Source organism: Ceratotherium simum, chromosome 18 (genome assembly GCF_057802395.1).
Source record: "Ceratotherium simum simum isolate JZ-2026a chromosome 18, ASM5780239v1, whole genome shotgun sequence".
Lineage (NCBI taxonomy): Eukaryota > Metazoa > Chordata > Mammalia > Perissodactyla > Rhinocerotidae > Ceratotherium > Ceratotherium simum.
The window spans coordinates 6,351,050-6,373,544 of record NC_141917.1 but is presented as its reverse complement, the minus strand read 5'-3'; the positions used below and the strand labels follow the sequence as shown (position 1 = coordinate 6,373,544).

The following is a 22,495-nucleotide window of genomic DNA, read 5'->3' as shown; positions in this document are numbered from 1 at the left end:
CCTCAGAACCTGCAAATGCAACCTTATCTGGCAAAAGGGACTTTGCAGCTGTGATTAAGGATCTTAAGATGGGGAGATGATCCTGGATGGTCTGAGTGGGCCCAATTAAACAGGGGTTTTTTTAGAGGGAGGCAGAAGGATCAGGGAGGAAACAGGAGATGTGACGATGGAAGCAAGAGATTGGAACGATGCAGGAATGTAGGCGGCTTCTGGAAGCTGGAAAAGGCAAGGAAACAGATTGTCTTCTAGAGACTTCAGAAGGAACTGCCCTGCTGACACCTTGACTTTACCCCCAGTGAAGCTGACGTCATACATTTGGCCTCCAGCACTGTAAGAGAATACATTTGTGTTGTTTTAAACCACCAAATTAGTGGTAATGTTTTACAGCAGCCACAGGAAACCATGACTGCCTGCTCACCTCGCTGGTCCTCACTGGCTCTGTGGGGCTGTCCTACCGCAGGGAGCACGAGTTCTGACGGGGGTTCCTTGTCATGGGGAAGCGGCCAAACCCAGGTGGGGCATGGAAAAGGATGAGGTGAAGTGTCAGCAAGCTCACCTGCTCTCAGGTCTAATGGTGATACTTTTCTCTCTGTCTCTGAGTCAGGAGCGTATCCCTCAGTTGGTTTTAGAAGAAGAGGGACCTAACATGGTATGTGCTCCAGAAACCTCAACCGCTTCGCGTGTGTGAGGGAAACCAGCACCTGTGGTGGGGATCTTCAATGGGTAGCTCAGTTCACTTTGGGTTTAAAGAAAAGCTTGATTGAGAGCTGAAGTAAAAAAAAAAAATAAGCTTTTTGCACATTGTTTATTGATCAGCGCAAAGGCAACTTAAATAAAGAAACCTTGACTTCAAATGTTAATTAAACAAGGTAATGTATTATAGCGGCATTATTGTGAGCATATTTATTTTAATAATCTCTTGAATGTAATATATACCAAGCAGTGCAATAAAAACGTGGCTAATACATTGTAAGAAGAAGATTATACTCTACACACATTATGCACTCACACACACACATTACACATACACACACACACATACACAGCAAATATCTTTGTTTTCTTCCCTTTCTTTTCAGCTATCAAATAACATAACATGCATTAGTAATAACTAACTTTGCATCATAGTATTTAAGTTACAGGATATCAAGGTGAAGAATGAACATTGCCCAAAGATTTTGTGTCCTCTTGTGGGGAAGGGTTAGTGCATTTTTGGTTATACGGAGGATAGTTGTATCATGTTAGATGGGAGAATAACTTTGTTATTGTCTTTATTTGGAAATTAAGTCTGGTTTAAGGAGATTTATACAGGTGCCAAGTTGACACACAGTGTTAGTTGATGGTTCGTTTTCTGTGTCAACTCGGCTAGGATATAGTACTCCATTATTTCTTTAAATACTAATCTAGGTGCAGGTATTTTGTAGATGCAGTTAATATCTACAATCAGCTGACTTTCAGTAAAGCAGGTTACCCTTCATAATGTGGGTGGGCCTCACCAAATCAGTTGAAGGCCTTAACAGCAAAACAGGTTTCCCTGAGAAAGAAGAAATTCTGCCTCAAGACTGCAGCATCAGGTTCTGCCCAAGAGTTGCCAGGCTGCCTGCCTGCCCTACAAATTCTAGACCTGCTGCCAGCCTCCACAATTATGTAAGTCAATTCCTTGAAATAAATCTCATAATATACATATATTTATGCTGCTGGTTCTGTTTCATGGAGAACTCTGACTGACACACCTAACGCCAATCAAAAGAAAGCTGCCACAGCCATATTAATTTCAACAAAGCAGACTTCAGAACAAGGAAGATGGTCAAGGATGAAGAATGACATTCCATAATGGAAACGGGTCAATTCTCTAAGAATACCTAATGATCCTAAATGTGTATGCACCTAACAACAGAGTGTCTAAACATAAGAGGCAAAAACGGATAGAACTGAAAGAATAGACAAACCCACTCTTATAGCTGGTGACTTCCACACTCCTCTCTCAGTAACTGATAGATCAAGCAGGCGGAAAATCAGTCCAGGTATAGAGCACCTGAACAGCACAATCGTTCAACTTGACCGAGCCGACATTTATAGAATACTCCATCTCACAACAGCAGAATACACATTCGTCTCAAAAACACGTGAAAAATTCACTGTGAGAGACCACATCCTGGGCCATAAAACAAACCTTAATAAATTCAGAAGAATAGAAATCATACAAAGTATGCTGTCAGGCCAGAAAAGAATTAAACTAGAAATAAACAGCAAGAAAGTACCTGAAAGATCTCCCAAATATCTGGAAATCAAACAATATACTTCTAGATAATCCATCTGTCAAAAAAGTCTCAAGGGAAATTTAAAAATATTTTGAACAAAATAAAAATAAAAATTCCACCTGTCAAAATTTGAGAGATGCATCAAAAGCAACGCTTAGAGGGAAACTGATAGCATTAAATTCACGTGTTGGAAAATAAGAAAGATCTAATGTCTATAACATAAGCTTAGATCTTGGGAAAATAGAGAAAGAAGAGCAAATTAAACGTCAGGCAAGCAGAAGGTAGGAGATAATAAGAATTAGAAAGAAATTAATTAAAATCAGGAAAACGATAGAGAAAATCAAGAAAATTAAAATCTGGTTCTTTGAAAAGATCAATAAAATTGATAAACTTTTAATCAGGCTAACCAACAATCTTAGAATAACTGGAGGGATTTATAACATATTTGTTTAAAAGAATTATGCATTTCTGCATCCCAGTGTGATTATTCAATCAGTTATGGTAAAGCGGCGTGGTGATAAATAAATTGCCAAATGCCACGTGGTCACTAAGCCTACAGTTTTGGCAGCTGCCACCAGATGGAAAGCTCAGGACAGCTTCATGGACGGATCCAGGAGGTGGTGCTTACGACTGGGAGCCTGTGACAACAGTTTGCTCCTCGCACATCAGTTCTTCCCATTATCCAGTCACACTCGTTTCACATAATCGTTTTCTGATTTTCCAAGGGTCGTTCAGGATAAACTAACTGTAGTTCTTCTTGAGTTTTTGCTTCGTTTTCATTAAAAAGCAAATACAGAAAGCAAGAAGAAAGAGAACTCCAAGTGATTTTTGCCTGCATCTGGGAAAAGGATGTGTGCTGATGTGCTTCTAGTTGGGGCCCCACTGTCAATACTTCTCACTGAATTTTCACAGCACGGTTCCCTAACGAATGCCCGGGCCCCACCGTTTCAGAACCACACCACCACCAGAAAGCTTTCACTTCTCCGGGGCCGGTGATCTTTCCCCCTTTCATTATCTCACAGAGCAGTCTTTACACAGATGCTCTGCACTTTGTTTACATAATCATGAAAGGAGAGAGCTGGAAGAGACCTCAGGGTCATTTCCTCCAAACCCCTCATTTTACAGGTTAGGGCACGGGGAGGGTCGCGAAGGGTCGGAGGCACAGGCTCCTTCCTTCACGGTGGAGCTGGGCCCAGAGCCCACATCCCCAGCTGCCCAGGGCAGGCTTTCTCCTTTGTCCCTGTTGGTATCTTCTCACTGTTAGTGTCATGAAAGGCGAGTATGTTCACATATTCCTGCTTCACACACATAATCAAATCACCAAAGATGGGAAAGGTTCAACCTTCTGCTTTGAAAAGACCCAGTCTTTCTGTACTATTTTCACCGTCATTCTTTTAATTATAATCCAGTATATCTAGTTATGGACCCTGTGTCAAAAATTTAATTCCTCCTCAGTCTGCCATTAAAGTCAAGAAAATCATCTAAGATTCTACTTTCATGATGAGACTTCTGGGAAGGCTGAGTCTTCTATTTAACGGTTCATAACAGCAGGTGGGGGAGGGTTCCCAGAGAATTCCTCAGTGGTTAGGGCTGGGCTGTGCAGTCAGACCACCTGGGTCTGAATCCTGTATCTGCCACTTGTAAGTTGGGTAACTCTGAGCCACCTGCTGTCCCTCGTGGCCTCAGGTTACTCTGCACTAGGGAGAGTTGCGGGATGGTGGAGCTACCCCCCGTGCCCTTGGGTTCCTCTGCACTAGGGAGAGCTGTGCGATGGTGGAGCTGGGATATGTGAAGTGCTTGGAAAAGCAGATGCTAGTTAACTCAACATTAATTAATTAGTAAAAGTTTATCCATCTTCTGGAATAATTGCAGTTATTATCAACCCATTTTCTGGAAATAATTGCATTTCATAGTAAAAGACATGTATACCGTTGTTTCTGTTGACGTTATTATTTTGTTTTGTTTTCTGTGGACACACACCCCATGGTTCTACGTGGAGAACTGATACTTCTGCTTCAGTCTGAGCTAATCACACACAACTTGCAGCCAATTAAAGTCTTAAAACTCTTTTTCATGAGAAATTCTGTTACATCCTAATTCTCCCTTTTTGTGCTTATGCACATCACCTTTGACTTTCGTCCATTCAAAATAAATCTAATCTTCAGTGATTTGTCACATATTCTAATTGGACAAAATTGCTTTTGGTTCTTCACTCTGTTTGCATCACATCTAGTATCTCCTCCAGACTCACGTCACCAAAATTGGTGTAGGGCTGCTCTCAGCATCACCTCTGTCACCAAACAAGACTTTGACTTAAAATGTGAGATAGGTAGAGGCAGGGATGACCCTGCAAGGTGCATCTGAAGACTTCCTTTTGCCCTGGCATCCGAGTCACTGGGCACACTGGCTCTGCCTGATCTGTTGGGGATGGATCCTCCAGGTGGCACTGCTTTCCCAGACCACATTTCTCTATTTCGTCCTCAAGACCTCAGGCAGGATCTCATCAAGTGCCTTGCTAAAACACAGACACCCTCCATCTCCAAGATCCCCCAAGCTAACAGCCCACTGTGTCTACCAAGAGCATGTGTTCCCATCAGATCTTTAATAAATGGGAAAGGGTTTGTATTTGCGTGAATATATTTTCATTTTACAAGTCTTACATTTCACACCATCTGCAGATCTGGGCACTTCTCATACTGCCAGTCAGCTTAAATTTTATTTTTAGATGCCAGCTTTGGGCAGACCATGAAAACTCTGCAGGCTACATTTTCAGACATTCTAAACAAAATAACTTGACAATGTTCTAAGACCCTTTGAGAGTGGATTAGGTCAGAAGCCAAAATTGCTGAGAATCATTTAGTGGCTGTTTCACGAAAGAAAGACGAAAACAGCTGCAAATGGAAAGGGATCCAATAACTGATGTTAAGTAACTGTACCATGCACGCTGGTCAGGAGAGTTGACTGTAAACAGGCAATTGTAGGTGAAACACAGCATCAGGCGAAACTCTCAGCGACGAGAATGAAACTGACAGCTGAATAAGCACATTGGTGGGCAGACCCCAGAGGACAGGATGAACATCCTTAAGTGCCTTTTCTCCTAAGAAGGCTCTGGTCTGCCCTTGAGCCCTCTCTCAATTTGGATTATATAAAAAAGACAGAAGCAGAGGTCGGAACACAGCAGAGGTGTTACAAATCAACAATCCTTTAGTTAAATGTGCAGCCTTATTTCACCTCATTTTAAAACAGAGACCCAGCCAGGACGTGAGCTGTGAGAAGCACTGACCAGCATATCCTGGAATATTTTCATTCTGCTCTTTTGGAGATGCTTGGGGAAACGTTGAGCAGTACCCCGCAAGCTGAAAAATTTATGGCACGTGAGCCTACATTTCCCAGCCAGTTACACAGTGTCAGAAAATGCAAATGTGTTACATGAAATCTGAAGCATCTACTTAAAATCCAGCAGAGGATGGTCAAACACTAGGTCACAGGGAAATCAGAGATGGAAAAGGATAAAAACTCTGTGTCTTACTGCGAGAGTGGAGGTGTTGAAACCAACCAAATAAAAATTAACCTAACATTCACTAGATTTTGACACAAGTGAGGCATCTTATGAGTCTCACAGAACAAAGAGACAGGGATACATTTCTAAGAGAAAAAGTTGCTTTGGAAGTTGCATATTGTAAGTTTCTGAAAAATAACAAAGTACGTTTAGTTAACAGAATTTTAGTAGCAGATATTTAAGGATTTTGTGGGGTGATAAATTATTATAGTTAGGATGAAAATAAGATTTCTAGTTATTATTCTGGAACAGGTTCCTGGGGCAAGTCTGGCCCCTGCCTGGTTTTGTAAATAAAGTTTTATGGGAACATAGCGACATCCATTTGCTTGTGTGTTGTTCACAGGAGTTCACGCACTACAGTGAGTAGAGTTGAGTAGTTGCCACCAAGACCAGATGGCCAGAAAATCCGAAAATATTTACTCTGTGGTCCTTCCCAGAAGGAGACTGTGAACCCCTGTTCAAGGTCATACACAAGTCTTTCTTTGTGGCTCCTGGTCTTATTCGTGAGCCCTACTGACAATCTCATGGTTGGGTGACCGTGGAGACGTGGTACCACTTTAAAGCACCCTTTATGTTCTAAATGCAGAATCTGGTTATGGATGTCTTGACTCTGGCAAATTATTTAGTGAAGAATTCTATTACAGAAGAAACAATCACCACCCTTGGTAGGTTGTTATGAATTCACATTTCTGGATGTCAGTGTTACTTATAGGTCTCCTAGTAGATGCTAAGGTGCTTGAGATTTTCGTTGTTGTTTTAAATCACGGTCATTCGGGTAGCCCGTAGGAAAGTACTGGAGTGTAGCAGTTACTCAAAATACATCTTCTGGATAAATTAATGAACTTGCAATTGATATTAATTTACTAAGTTATCTAAATTTACAAGAAACAAATTTATTAAAATTGTAATCTGATTTGTAAAAATAATACAGTTTGATTAAAGTTATTATTCTTAAAGAAATTAGTTTTGAAAACTACTTTTTATACTCACCTCCGTACTTCATTAAGGTTTTCTAGTTTTGGACATTTAACTGTTGATCACATTGAGACACTGTCACATTGGTTCCCCTTAAGGTTTATATGATTCATCCATTAACTGTTCTAAAAAATCACCATATGATATCTTGCTTGATGTTGAGCGTTTTCACCTACTTAAATACCTTAACAAGAAGTCTCTCCCAACTTTGAAAGTTGATTATGTGTGTATTACTGAAAACTAACAAAGAATAAGCCAGACAGAGAAAACCGAGAGAGCCATAACCTAATGAATGGCTGCCATTTATTGAACACTTCACACAGGCCAACACTCAGCTAGGAATGACATATGCCTGATCCCTAATCCTCAGTCCAATTCTGTCATTGGCTCTCTCCCACAGATAAGTAAACAGAGCAGCTAAATCACTTGCTAAAATCTGTACAACAAATTCACGCACAACTAAGATTTGAGCTCAAGTCTTTCTTACTCCAAAATTAAAGCTCTTTCCATTACGCAACCTGCTCAAAAAGGGGAAACATGTCTTAGTTCTAGGGGATTCAACAAAAATATTTTACAAAAGAATTCAACTTCTATTTTTGCTCATACAGCATATGAGTAAGCTTTCGTAGTTTTATAGCTTGAGGTTCACAAGATTAGATACAATGAACAGAGACACTCTATGTATTGGTAAGCATCTGTGTGCCCACTGTGCACCAGAGAGTAAAGACAAAGCCCCTTCCACAAGGAGCATCCAGATAGTGCAGGAGTCAGGGAAGAGCCAGTGTACTTGAGCGGAGAGGAGTATTACGGTGCCCTGAGAGCCCAAATGGGGGCTCCCAGGACAGGTTCATGAGCCATAGAAGACTTGCCACGGGTGACACCCAGGCTTGTTCTCAAGCATTCACCAGGTGACAACAGAGGGATGCTCCTGACAGAGGACAGACAGACATAACAGCACCAAGGTGAGAAGAGGCAAAGCACAGGCAGGGATCTGTAAACAGCTCAGCATCTGCAGAGCTGAGTCCAGCGAAGGAAGAGTGGGGGCGAGGCTGCACATCACACAGGGCCTTGCATGCTATCCCAGAGATCTGGGCTATTTGTTCTTGGAGGAATAAGAAGCCATTGAGGGATTATGAAGCAGACTTGAGTTTTAGGATGGTCATGAGGAGATCTGTGGGTCAGGCCTGGAGCCAGCCCAGCATCTCCTATAGTCCCTCCAGCACTAAGTGGTCATCCTGACCCAGGGCAGGATGAAAAGCAGAAGGTGACTTAGGAGAGAGTAAAGAATGTACAATGAACAGAATCAGGTGCCTAACAGGATGGGAGGGGGAGTGACACAGAGGAAGGACAAGACGGGTTTCCACTTAAAGACCGGGAAGGCTGGGGGACGGTGGTGCCATCCACAGATAGGTGGGACAGGATGAGCTGGAAAACAATGAGATGAGTTTGGGGGGTGCTTTCTTAGAAACGCCTGTGGGGTGCTGAAGTGGAGATACCAAGCTGACTAACATTTAAGACAAACATACTAAGAACTGGAGCCAGAGACAAACAAGATGATTCCTAAATTAAATACAAGTAAAAAGGCTTGCAATGAAATGGAAATATTTTTTACCTTGTGGATCTTATAAATATTAGCTTTTAAAACATGTTAAATAAGAAGTGAAAGTCTTAAATTGGACCAAAAGATAAGCTCTAAACAGTTTGTAAGATTTCCCCTAAGAATCTACTCTAACACCAGGATAAAATTTCTACACACCTACCTAGTCTTTTTATCAAAACCCAGAAAATTCTTTAAATTCCATATGAGACAGAGTTAAGGGAAGGAAAAGAAATAACTGTGTAGTCTATACACTTAGTTTTACTCAAGTTTTGTTTAGAAATGAAAGTTTTTATTCTACAAACTATAGATGATGTGAAGTGTTATTTATAAGAAAAAAATTATGATTGACTGAAACTCAACAAAAGTCCAAAAAGCTAGATGAGTAGGGAAAGGCAAACTCCAGCTGAGGGAAGTATCAGAGTGGGATTTGATACACAGAAGATCATGCAACAGAAAGAACTGAAGATGCTGGGGCATTGATTTGCAATGTGATATTAAGATATTATGGTCATAAGGCCCCAGTCCTAGAGTCATCTGAGAAGTTCTCTAAGGGAAGTAATTAAAATGATAATCAACTGAACCAATTATTACTGCACCGACTCCGAGGGATTAGCTGGGGGACAACACGAATGGGTAGAGCATCCCCCCCTGCACAGGTGAGGTTTTTCAAGTCACTTCCTAACCTCTGCTGGGATCCATCCACCTCTGTCTCAACTCATTTTTCTGTCAATGACAAGTAATCCCAGATCCTTGAACTTCTCTTTCCATATCGTGCTTCCTACTTCTTCCATCATCATTGTGTCTTTCCTCTGATTCCTCCATAGCACTATACATTTGAAGAGCTCAGAAAGAGATTTAAAATCCATGTTAGGATCTCACTTATGTTGAAAACAAGACAATAACATAAAGGTTTGAGGATGTGGGGATTGTCGTCACTCTTCCTCATCTTCTTTAAAGGACATCACTACCTCACCTAGGTTACATGTCACGCTTGGAGACAGTGCAGCGAGGAAGAATTGCCCATTATTCTCCTTGTTTGGTGCTATCAAAGGCACTTGCATGTTTACAATGTCTCCATTTGCTCACGCATCTGTGTGCCCATTCATTCAATTCCCATGAGTTTATTCATGCATGCATCCGTGTAACATTATGTACCCTGGGTGCTGGGACAAATAAAAATATTAAAAAGCTTTGGTTCCTGCCACAGATCTCAGAAGCTCATCTCAAGGCTCAGGGATGTGTGCCAGAAGGACATACAGACAAAGAAGCATACTGAAATACAATGTGATGATCCCTGTAGAAAATAATAATAATAACGAAGAGCAGGATGTGATGGGAGTATGACGATTGGAGAGGGGTTCCCACCACATCAACCTTCATCTCCAGATCAGTGGTTCCTCACTGGTCACTGGGAGCAGAGGACACTGACCCCTTCACCATCTTAGCTCAGCTTCTGGTCCACTCAGGTCTGTCTCCTGGCAGAGCAATTCCAAAGGGGATAGGAAAGCAGAAATGCTCAAGAACTGAGCATAAGGCTTTACAGCATGAGTCCTTTAAACAATGCTAAGACTCAGACCTGCTAAACTTTTAGTAAATTAGACAAAACCACTATATGGACTGAATAGTGGCCGCTCAACATTCACCTGTTAAAGCCCTAACTCCCAAAATGACTGTATTTGCAGTAAGGAAGTAATTAAGGTTAAATGAGTTCATAAGGGTGGAGCCCTGATCTGATAGGATTAGTGTCCCTAGAAGAAGAAACACCAGAGAGCTCTCTCTCTCTCTCTCTTTTCTCTCTCTCTCCCTCTCCCCACCATCTGAGGATACAATGAGAAGGCATCTGTCTGCAAGCCTGTCTGCAAGAGAGCTCTCACCAGAACCCAGCCATGCTGGCACCTGATCTCAGATTTCCAACCTCCAGAACCATGAGAAGTAAATTTTGTTGTTTGAGTCACCCCATCTATGGTATTTTGTTATGGTAGCCTGAACTATTAGTATGCCAACCGATGTAATACAACTCTGTTTACCCTCTATCTGTTCTTCTCCCCCTTTCCATCCTTGGTCAGTATCTTGACCTAGAGCTTGAGGCTCAGACATGGCATAGAATGTGAAATTTCAAGAAACCAAAGAAAAGGTTAAAAACGAAATATTTCCAGTTTGGCACACAAAGACATGTTTTTTCTTCTTTCCCTAGAAATTATCCAAAATACCAAAGAGCACGGGAAATGCACATGTAATTTATATTTTCAACAAAATTAGAAGATCAATGGGACCTCCAGACTCCAAAGTGGGTGTGAAGGCTACGAAGCAGACAGGACCCAGTATAAGAAGCCAAGAAAAGACACCGGAGGAGAGAACTCAGAGAGGAGGCCACGGGTGTCAGAAGAGAAGCCAGGAGGCTCCTCTCCAAGGTGAGGGTCCCCCCAGAGGTGTGAAAGCCAAGTCCGTGGTTTGCAATCGTAGGAACACTGGTGGGAGCCCACCTGGATTCAGGACGTTCAGGAGGCTGGCCTCCAGAAGGGATGACTTCACCAGGCCCATTGCAGGAAGCAGCCTGCTCTGAGCATGGAGGTCTGTGAGTCAGCATCTCCACCGGCTATGGGAACACAGCTACGTGGTGTCATTTAGCACAGTGATTCACCCCTACAAGTGCTAATGATGAGACAGATCAGCAACAGTAGTAATAGTGTGTAAAACTATAATACTAGTAGTACTATAACCAGTACTATAACTAGTACTACTATATTACTAGTAGTAATAGTGTGTAGTTCATATTAAAAGAGCATTCTGGGAAACGGAAAATTAAGCCAAAAGTATCAAAAAAACATCAAATCACAGTAAAGTTGCTAGACTTCAAAAATAAAGGAGTCCATTGGGCAGCCAGGCAGAACGATCAATTCTTTTTTTTTTTTTTTTTTTTTTTTTTAAAGATTTTATTTATTTATTTTTTTCCCCCCAAAGCCCCAGTAGATAGTTGTGTGTCATAGCTGCACATCCTTCTAGTTGCTGTATGTGGGACGCGGCCTCAGCATGGCCAGAGAAGCAGCGCGTCGGTGCGAGCCCGGGATCCGAACCCGGGTCGCCAGCAGTGGAGCGCGCTCACTTAACCACCAAGCCACGGGGCCGGCCAGAACGATCAATTCTGTTGCAAAGAAAATGAAAACTTCAAGCTGGCCTTAGATTACCACACAACGACCTCAATAAATCCTAAAAAGTAGAAAGAACATAGACAGTTCTCTAATCTTAATGCAAAAAAACTAAAATTAGTAATAAAAGTAGAAAAGAAAAATCACCTATCGCCTGAAAAAAAAAAAAACTGCTAAAGTTTCTCTCGTGTCAAAAAAGAAATTCAAACCAAATCAGCAAAATATCTAGAAAATAATGATGAATGGGAACATATAAGGCATGTAAAGTGGGTTTCAGAGGAAAATTTATATCCTTTCGTACTTATATAAATAAATAAGAGAGAAAAGAAAAAGTGGATTAACCGTCTAACACAAGAACTTAGAAATAAAAAAAAGCAAAAACAAAACAACCCCCTCCAAAACTAACGTAATTAATAAAGAAATTGAAATTAAAAAAAAGAAAATCAATAAAAATAATAAATATATGCAAAACTCGTTCTTTGGAGAAATAAAGTAGAATAAACAAAACATTAACTAGATGAATCAGGAATTAACAGATAAAGGACGAATCCCAAGAATAAGAAAGTGATCAGGGAGAAGTAAACACAAGGACAGAGGTAATTGAAACCATGAAAAGAGATTACTCAATGTTGTGAAATACAATTGAAACCTTGGGTGAAAGAGACTTTATCTATAAGAAAATGTCTTCAACAAAAACTCCAAAGAGAAAGTAAATCTAAACAGAAGAATTTTCACAGGAGAAGAAGGGAATGGTATCTAATGAAATCTAATCCACATGAACATCTGAGATGAGAGGGGATTATCCGTGAGTGGAGTACTCAGAACCATCCCTGGCCCAGGGCCAGAGCTGCCTGTTTATTATGCTGCTCTTGTTATGGTCAAAAGAGATGCAAAATGCTTCATAAGTTATTGGTCAAAGGAATCAAGCAGCAAATTAGAGAAAAACAGCACATGACGTACTGAGTTAATTCCAGAAATTCAAGAATTGTTCAATATTACAACAGGGGAGAAATCATACAATCTTGCCCATGGGTGATAAAAAAAAGTCTCTTGCTAGAGTTCAAGATCCATTCTTTAAAGAAAAAAAACAAGAAAACCTCTCTAAATAGGAATAGATGGTTACTTCCTGCAAATTATAAAATGTATTTAACTTAACCCAAAATTCACCATATTGCTTAAAGGACAAGCAACAATCCGACTGAATAAAAAGCCAGACAAGTGTGTCTACTACCACCACCTTAATTTTATTTTTTTTCTGGAGGTACTAGGCAAAACAATTGGAAAGAAAAGCTGGTTTTGAAAATCAGAAAGTGGAGAGTCACTTGAAAATGATATGACTATGTACCTGGAAATCCTAAGAGACTCAAGTGAAAAACTACTACAAACGACGAGAGAATTCATGAGTTTGGAAGAAGTATATTCACCGAAAACCTTTTGAAACCTCTCAACTTTAAAAATAAAATGTGACCATATCACCTATTTTCAAAAATGAGGCAAAGAGCCAATGACAGACGTTAGTTACCCTACCTATCTCAACCATCCCTTGAGAATCCTGTTGCTGGGCCTATGGAGGATAGTTTTGTTTAAATGAGGGTGGAATTCCCATATGTTTCCCTACTCTAAATTTTTCTAGTTTTCCTTTATTTTCCTATGTGTTACCATAAGTATCTTCCAAGGAGGTATCTTCGTATGTTGTGCACCATAGAGCTTAGTAATACCTGAGCTGAGTAATACCCTCTGGCCTTGGAGAATACATGGAGAGTCTGCAATGACCCACAGAGGGAGAGGAGTGGAACTGCAGTGAGTGTTGGCATCTACAGTGGGTTGAATAGAAACCCCAAAAGTTACGTCCACTGGAAACCTCAGAATAGGATCACTTTTGGAATAAGGGTCTTTGTAGATGTAATTAAGTTAAAGATGTTGCTAGGAGATTATTCTGGATTCCGAGTGAGCTCTAAAGACAATGACCAGTGTTTCTATAAGAGACAGAAGAGAAGGAAATGTAGAGACAGAAGAGAAGACGGCCACATGAAGATGGAAGCACAGATTGGAGTTTTGAAGCCTCAAGCCAAGGAATGCCAAGGATTGCTGGCAACGACCAGAAGCTAGGAGAGAGGCATGGAAGCATCCTCCCTCAGAGCATCCAGAGGGAACCAACTCTGTCAATACCTTCTTTTGATTTCTGTGAAAGAATAAATTTCAGAATTTAGAAATTGCTGTTGTTGTAAGCACCCGAGTTTGTGGTAATTTGTTATAGCAGCCCTAAGAAACCAATAGAGTATCTCAGCTGGGGGACAGTAGGAGTAATGCAAAGAGATGGAGCTGTTTAGGTGCATGTCTCCATAACCACAAAACTGAGATGCAGGATGGGCAGACACATCCTATCAAGGTACCATGTGGCTGGTCTGAGGGAGGGGAAAAGTGCAATCCCTAAGGTTGGCTGGGGAACAGGAGCAGGCTTCTCCAGGGAATAAGACGCTCCAGAGAAAGAGTGGCACAGGAGTACAACAGGTCCTGCTGGCCAGATGTCCCACTGGCCCCTATAAATGTTTCCTCTTGTGTTTCTCCCTCTCGCTCCTGACAAGGATGAGCTATGACTCAAGGGTTTCCAAAACTAGGCATTCCATTACCCTACAAGAGCTCAGATCCAGAGGCATTAGCAGAACTTCTGAACTCCACTGGTCAGTGGAGAGTAGGCTTCTACTACCTCACCAGGATGAAGCTCACTGCCTTGATTTGGGTAGGGTACTCTGCAGGATGGTCAATCAGACCAGAGCTGGGCCTGAGGGTCTAACTTACACATTTACGCTCCAATTCTTGCCCTAGTCAAGTCCATAGGTCATCTGGACTTCGATTATTAACATATTCCCCAAAGTACTTTTATGTTCCACTTCTCTTAGCTTCTGTAAAAGTCATTTAAACTAACAAAAATGCATTACTGTTGCTGCTGCTGCTGTGTACTTTTTACTGAGGACGAAGGACCCCCCCAGCTTGATAACAGGTTCTTCCTACATGCTAGTTCACTGAATCAGCACCAAGGCCAGCAGCTATTTAAGGAGGTTGGTGTTACTGTTGCCATTTTACAGATGGGAAAACTGAGCAGACTAAAGACTTAGTCCAAGTTCATGAAATGTTGCAGTTTGGTTCTCCAGGAAGCACATTCTGAAACAGAGTTCAGCATTTATTAGAGACTGACTTTGGATCAATGCCCATGAGAATGAAGGACCCGGGACTAGGCAGAGGGAGAAGCTGAGCTGCGATGCAGGTCTGACAACTTGAGACAAACCCACAGAAGCTCTGAAGCTGAAATGGCCCATCAGAATTGTCCTGCATCAGGCCTAAATGGATAGAATTTATACCCCCACCTCAATCACTCATGGATGTGGGCCACCCTCGCAAAGGTATGACCTTGGGCTGGAAGCTCTGTGCAGCAGAGATGTCTTTGAAAGGTCTAACGGCTAAAAGCCAGCTGCTAACAACACCCCAACAACTGGACAAGCAGTCTTTCTTTGACAGGGATCTGGGTGGTCCACTTCCATTCCCACCACACATAGCTATGAAGTGGGAGAAGCAGAATCCAAACCTAGATTCCACTTGAGGCCAAGGTGCTTGCTCTGTCCATCAACCCACATTCTCTTCCATGTTAAGATATTCACAAGCTGCTGAGAAGGATATCAAAAATGATTAACCCAGAGCCTAGCCAGCAGATCTCACATCTCCTAGGGGAGGCAAAAATTGATGCACAATATTCTCGTAGAAGGCATGCTGTGATTACTGCTGCAAAAATGGACAGAAAGTACATCCCCTCCTTGTGCTCTCAGCCTGCCCAGTTCCTTGCACTCCGCAGACGTAATAAGAATTTTGTTCGTCTACCACCAAGCAGTTATTATTATTAATACCTGGTGTTTCTGAGCACTAACTTTGTGCCTGGCCCAGTTAAGCCCTTTTCATTTATCAATTCATTTAATCACCCTAAGAAGATGCTGCGCTAGGAAGAAGCCATTATTATCATTCCCACTTTATAGATAACTAGGAACATCCCCAGCCCTGCTCTGCTTGGAATTTCTCCCAGTGACTATGTGACATCCTCTCTCCACTGCACCAACTCATTGGGTTTCTCCCTATCTTTAAAGAGAGCCCTTAGAACCAGAGCAAAGTTCTTGCTAAAGTCAAGCTGCAGATACATTACTCTCTCAAGTTCATACAATTTAGCAGATTCATCATTCGCCCTGCAAGTGCATGGAAGGATCCCTGTGTGACTCCCCTTGGGGGTGCTGATTTTCTCATTGTCTTCGAGGGGTTTTAAAGAGCAATTACTGATGGTTTACTAACTGATTAGAACCAGTATCTTTCAAAAACCATCCTCCAAAATAAACATTTGGAATGGACAGAGCCTCAGACCTTTGTATATAATGGAACAAAGATACATAGATTGGTATCAGTACAAGGAAAATCATCTGTCAAAATGTCAATGAGTGAAACGTGTCACTCAGCCAACATTTAATCAATCTGTAATGATGTATCATATTTGACATGAATCCATTGCTTTGCATGGACAGAGAGCACAGCGTTCAGATGACAGATTCAAGAAGAGGATAGAGACAGCCGATGGGTGACCGACCTGCATTTTTCTTTTCTTTTTTTTTTTTTTTTTTTTGTGAGGAAGATCAACCCTGAGCTAACATCCATGCCAATCCTCCTCTTTTTGCTGAGGAAGACCAGCTCTGAGTTAATATCTATTGCCAATCCTCCTCCTTTTTTTCCCCAAAGCCCCAGCAGATAGTTGTATGTCATAGTTGCACATCCTTCTAGTTGCTGTATGTGGGACACTGCCTCAGCATGGCCGGAGAAGCGGTGCGTCGGTGCACGCCCGGGATCCGAATCCGGGCCGCCAGTAGTGGAGCATGTGCACTTAACCGCTAAGCCACGGGGCCGGCCCCCCGCATTTTTCATTTTTCAGGAAATCCTTCTTTTTTATGCTCCTTTGATCAAATCTCCAAGAGAAAACTCGTCATCCGATAGTGCTTCCTTTACCTCTGTTCCCCTCCCCAAAACAGCCTCAACCATGTTGGAAAATAAACTAGGTCTCATTCCACCATTACAGTGAAACAGTTAATTACCACCATGAAAGCTCTCTGTCTCAAACATTCTCCTAGTTTCATTCTAGAAACTGCAGAGTGAGTATCTGTAAAGTGATTTGATGTCCTGCAGGAAAGTGCTAATCTGCGTGGTTGTTGTTCAAGCGCCCTACCACATATCTCTGGTGGGATGAGGGTGCAAACTTCCTGCTATTTAGAGGAGAAGGGGGTTTATCTGTCAGGCTTGAGGAAGGATGAGGAAGGAGATAGGAGAGCAGGGATGTACAGTGCATGTAGATTTGCTTTAGGATTTAGTCACACTGAGCATTTTCCTGTTTTCACCTCTTCTCAATGCTTATCCCACTCCTTCCAAATTATAACACCTTTTGAACAGAGGAACGACAGCTTGCTAAATAGGATACGGACTCTACTCCTTCAATAACTAGATGCTACACAAAGCGATCAGTGGTACGGTCTCCTTTTCTTCCCCTCTTGTGGAAAATATTAATATCCTGTGCTTCTCTAAAGACAAAACATTAGGAACAGAGATCCAAATTCCTAACAATTAGTCTCTTCCACAGCAGAAACCGGGCAGCTGGTAACCTGCTGTTTTTCCTTTGAGCTTCTCAGATTAGATCCTAAATGCAATTTAATTCCAGACTCCAATATACAGTTCCTGAATTATACTGAAAAAGAATCAGTTATGTAAGAAATTTGCATTACTACTGATTACAATCTTGCCTTAGATGACAGGCCATATTTTCTATCTTAGGTCTAAACTAAAATTTTTCAAATTGTATCACAACTTAAATACATTAAAGTATCCACCGCATAAAGAAATCCCATAAAATTTCTCTGAAATCTGAGTAATCCTGATAAAAAATCAATAGGCACTCCCTTAGCTTATCTTCTTTAATAAATATGGATTTTCATATAACTGGCTTGCTAAAGAAATCTATATTCAAATTCCTCCCTCTCTCACGGGAAAATAAAAGATATATGAAATGAAAATTCAGAATGGCTACAAATACCAAGGAAATAAAAAATAAGAAAAGTAAGTCTCAAATACAAGATGTAATCGTGATACACAAATGGGAATATCTGGAAATTCCTTGAGGATGGTTCACTGTCTTGCTGACGGTGATGCTGACCTATAGAAGTTTAGCAAACGAAGAACAGAAAAGATGTATATTTAAGACGACATAAGCACTAAGCGAGCACAGGCTGTATACAAGACCAAGCTCCTGACCGATGGACCCACTGCCCCTGTCTGGGAGGCAATATCCTGCCTGGCTTCCTAACCTGTCTAACGGCTGCATAACTGTCGCCCCCCAGGGCCCAAGCAGGAGGCAGCCTCCACTGCACAAGGAGGGAGGTTTCATCGTGTTTTGCGAGCCTCAGTTTCCCTTTTCCCTGATACAATCATAAGCAAAAAAGACTCCTTGCTGTTCTCATGGAACTTTCAGCCCAATGCATGTTATCCTACAGATATAGGTAAAATTCTCGTTTTCTAGTTAATTACAAATTGCTAAGGGCTTTTGGTACCGATGCTAAATTTATGATAGATAAATATTCTTCTTAAATAGACAATACGAAACTGCTCTTTTAAAAGTTTCCTGATATTTACATATTTTCTTCCCGTCATTACTAAGGGATTCCAGATTCCCTTAATAATCCCAGATTGCAGAAAACATTTTCTTTGAAACCCAGTTAGGAAAACAAAAAGATGGAAAAGAATTAGAAGAAAAGTTGCCAAGACCAGTACAAAGGGAATCACAGAGCGTAGCTGGAAAGAGTGTCTTTCTCTCACACAAATAAACTCTGCTCAAAACATGTTCCTTCTCGCCTCTTCCTCGTTGCATCCTCATCCTCTGTCTTTCTTGTCCTTTCCCTTCCTTCCTGAATAACTCATTGCTCAGCCATCAGGCGAGGCAGAGTAAGGAAGCATCTGTACCCACAGGGGATGGGGAAAGCCAAATTTGTACAGGGTGACACAGATGGGCTGCATGCAAGGATTGTCTACAGTGGGGAAAGTCAAGTATAGGGGACAGAGCCTGAGCTGGGGGAGGGGACACCCTCACATGGATGGGGTGTCAGAGCCTTATCTGGGGGCAGGGCACCCTCACAAGGATGGGGTGTCAGAGCCTGAGCTGGAGGAGTGGACACTCTCACATGGATGGGGTGTCAGAGCCTGACCTGGGGGTGGGGACACCCTCACAGAGATGGGGTGTCAGAGCCTGATCCAGGGGAGGAGACACCCTCACAGGGATGGACTGTCAGAGCCTGAGCTTGGGGGGACACCTTCACAGAGATGGGATGTCAGAGCCTGAGCCGGGGGAGGGGAAACCCTCACAAGGACGGAGTGTCAGAGCCTGAGCCAGAGGAGGGGACACCCTCCCAGGGATGGGGTGTCAGAGCCTGAGCTGGGGTTGGAACACCCTCACAGGGATGGATTGTCAGAGCCTGAGCCAGGGGAGGGGACACCCTCACAGGGATGGGGCTTCAGAGCCTGAGCTGGGGCAGGGGACACCCTCACAGGGATGAGGTGTCACAGCCTGAGCTGGGGGTAAGGGGACGTGCTTCGGAGGAAAGGAAGCTGGGCCAAGTGAGAAGGCACCTGTGCAGGTAGAGGGAGTGGGAAGTGAGATAGGAGATTGTTTACATACAGGGATTCATCAAATAAATAAATATATTAAGGATCATGGGAGCTAAATTTTTTTCACTATTGGTCAACGGAGCCACAATGAAAGGGATAAAACTGTTATGAAACCTATGGTGGGTTGGAAATGGAAATACCATTCACCTTCACCAGTGTGAAGTCATGGTGTTTAATATGTAAGTATACATAAAAATAAAGCACACATAAGTGTGTGTGGCCCTTGTCCTGGAGTACTAACACCCCAATGGCAGTGGAAAGACCCAAAGCCCAGACCTTGACCCTAAGTGCCATTCTTCATTAAAAAGAACCAGGGCTCCTTGGAAGGGTGGCTGATTTTAGGGCAGGGAAAGCACATGATGAGCCTGAAACATCTCGTTGTGCCAGAAAGCAAGGAAGTGTTCAAAGAATGGTGGGGATACATCAAAAGGTACAGAAGCCAGCTTGAAGGGGCACCCACTGGACACACCTGAGACCATATGGACATCAAAATAAACAGTGATGGCAATGGTTTATAACCTATTGAAGAGAATAGGAAAACACAAGACCTTGTAGATATAAATAAATAAATAAATTGAAAGATTGATGAGAAACATGATATTTGCCTAGTTTCACAGTACCCCTCCACAAAATATGTATTAATTAAAAAGAGGAAAATAGTAATTTCAAAGAGGAAAAGCCTGGTGCCCAGCGCCATAATAGTAATGATCACCATAAGCAATGAGACCCTGATAAAATGTGATGTGCACACACCGTCACGTCTGTGATTCCTGCCAAAGATGCATCACCTGAATCTATTTACAAGGAAACATCAGACACCTCACACTGAAGGACATTTTACAAAATAATTGGCCTGCAATCTTTGAAAGTTTTAAGATTGTGAAAGCTAAAGAAAGACTAAGGAATCGCCCCAGAATGAAAGAGACTAAAGAGACTTGAGAACACACTGCAATGTGTGATGCCGATCTAGGCCCTTTTGCCATAAAAGACATTATTGGGAAAGCTGGAGGAACCCAAATGGCAGTAATAGAACAATGAGAATTTTCTGATTTTGATGGTTGTGGAGGAGAATGGTATTGTAGGAAACACACACTAAGGCATTTGGGGGCGAAGGGACATCAGATTGGCAACCTATCTTTAAATGGCTTAGGGAAAAAATTTTTCTGTACTGGATTTGCTACTTATTGCTAGGTCTGTAGCTGTTTCAAACTAAAAGTAAAAAAATGTATTAGGGATTCTACTTTATGTTTAAATATGTTAGGAAATATTATCCATAATTTTCAGTTGTTAATTAAATTTCCTCAATTAGATGGTATATCATAGCCTGAGAATGAATTCTACTTCAAGACAAATGCTGGGAAAATGAATTTCCTGAGAACAATGAACTCTGTTACTCAGCACAGAAAGGAAGAGTATTTTATTCCTATTAAGTCAGTATTTTGGTTAACAGACAAGAACTATACGCTATCTAATGGATTGCCAGTGTTCAAAAAATAAAATGACACAAAAAATTCTTAATGTGGATCCATGCTAAATAAAACGTACTCTTTCTTTGATGGTTTAGAAGGCAGGGTGAATTGATCATCACCGATGGGCAACCTCTTTCTTTATATTAGACCAATATCCCTTACTTCAAATAGTTTTGCTTTGGGCCGGCTCCGTGGCTTAGCGGTTAAGTGCGCGCGCTCTGATGCTGGCGGCCTGGGTTCGGATCCCGGGAGCGCCCCGAGGCACCACTTCTCCGTCCAACGTGAGGCCGAGTCCCACGTACAGCAACTAAAAGGATGTGAACCTATGACATACAACTGTCTGCTGGGGCTTTGGGGGGAAAAAAAACTGAATAAATAAAATCTTTAAAAAAAAAAAAAAAAATAGTTTTGCTTTAAATACTTACACCACAGCAACACAGCCACCCAATCTGTAGCATTCTGACTTATATAAACTCTTCACAAAAAGAGAATTCAATAAAGTGTTTTTCTCACGTCGCAAAGCCCTGTTATTTTTAGGTTATATTTTCAGCTCTCTTCTTCATTACTGTGATGTTTACCTATAAACCTTCCGTTTAAAATCTGTTGGCATATTTTGCCTTTCCCAGCTCTTCACAACATTGTGAAATTATTTCTGAAGGGATGGAAAACTGACCTAATGTTTTTCTGCTCCTTTCAATGTTATTCTTATATGAAATACTATGGAATGAAGATTTTTATCCTTTTTGCTATTCCAGAATTATCCTATCTCTGGCTTTCCACTGATAAGAAGTATTTTTCTTTGTTAGTTTTGGAAATTAAGTAAATAAAAATTTAAGATTGTATTCTTTCCCTATTTTTTCTTTACCAATGCAAGAAAATAAAAGTGCTTTAAAAAAACCAAAACTGAATACAGTACTTAACGACCTAGAATATGCCAGCTTCCTCGCAAAGCACTTATTTTTTCCTTTTTTTTTAACCCCATTTGATCCTCAGACACAGGTATTATAATCCTCATTTCCCAGGTATTTTTTCTATGACGTCTGGCCCAGTGGACACTTTATTTATTCACGAAGGGGCAGAAGAGATAGGTACACAATGTTCAAGGGATGTGTTCCAGGCTACCCCACACCCAGGCAGGTGCTGGGAGCCGTGAACTACATGTGAGTGCCCCACTGCCTGTGTGATGAGGGCTTTCCTGCAGTGCTTTCCATAATGTGAGCTGGAAGAGGAGACTGTGGACTCGTTCCTACTGCAAAAGCACACCTACCGCCCTGATTTGCCTGTGACCACCTCAGGTTGAGCTTAACGGCCCCACTAAAGGGAGGGGGGAAGAGTGGAACTTATGGAGAAAGGAGAAATGTCCCATAAATATCCTCAGGGGAAGCTCTGAACTGCAGTAAAAGGAAGCACAAGCTGAGGCAGAGTTTGTGTAAAAAGGAACATTTCTGCCACCTCTTCCCAAGCACAGCCGGATTGTCTCTTCTTTTAATAAAACACCCACCTTCATGCTTTCACTTGATTGGTTATTGACCGGCCTCCATCTGGGTCTCGGGGGTGCAGGTTACTGGGACGTGTCTACTCTGTTCAGTCACAGGGAATGCACGGAAGAACAGAGCCTTCCTCTGCTTCCTGGGAGTGGACGCTGCTTAGTAATAGCTGAACCAGTCAGTGTGAGACTGCAGCCCACTGTGCAAAATCAGGTGCCACGGCTCCACACTCACTTAGTGCTGACAAAGGATGTTCCACAAACA

At 41.9% G+C, this 22,495-nt stretch overlaps 1 protein-coding gene across 1 annotated transcript in view; it reads right to left on the bottom strand.

Moving 5' to 3' along the window:
* Positions 1–22,495, bottom strand: part of ADCY2 (adenylate cyclase 2) — a 404,666-nt gene that overhangs the window by 262,320 nt on the left and 119,851 nt on the right. The gene's annotated exons all lie outside the window — the stretch shown is intronic.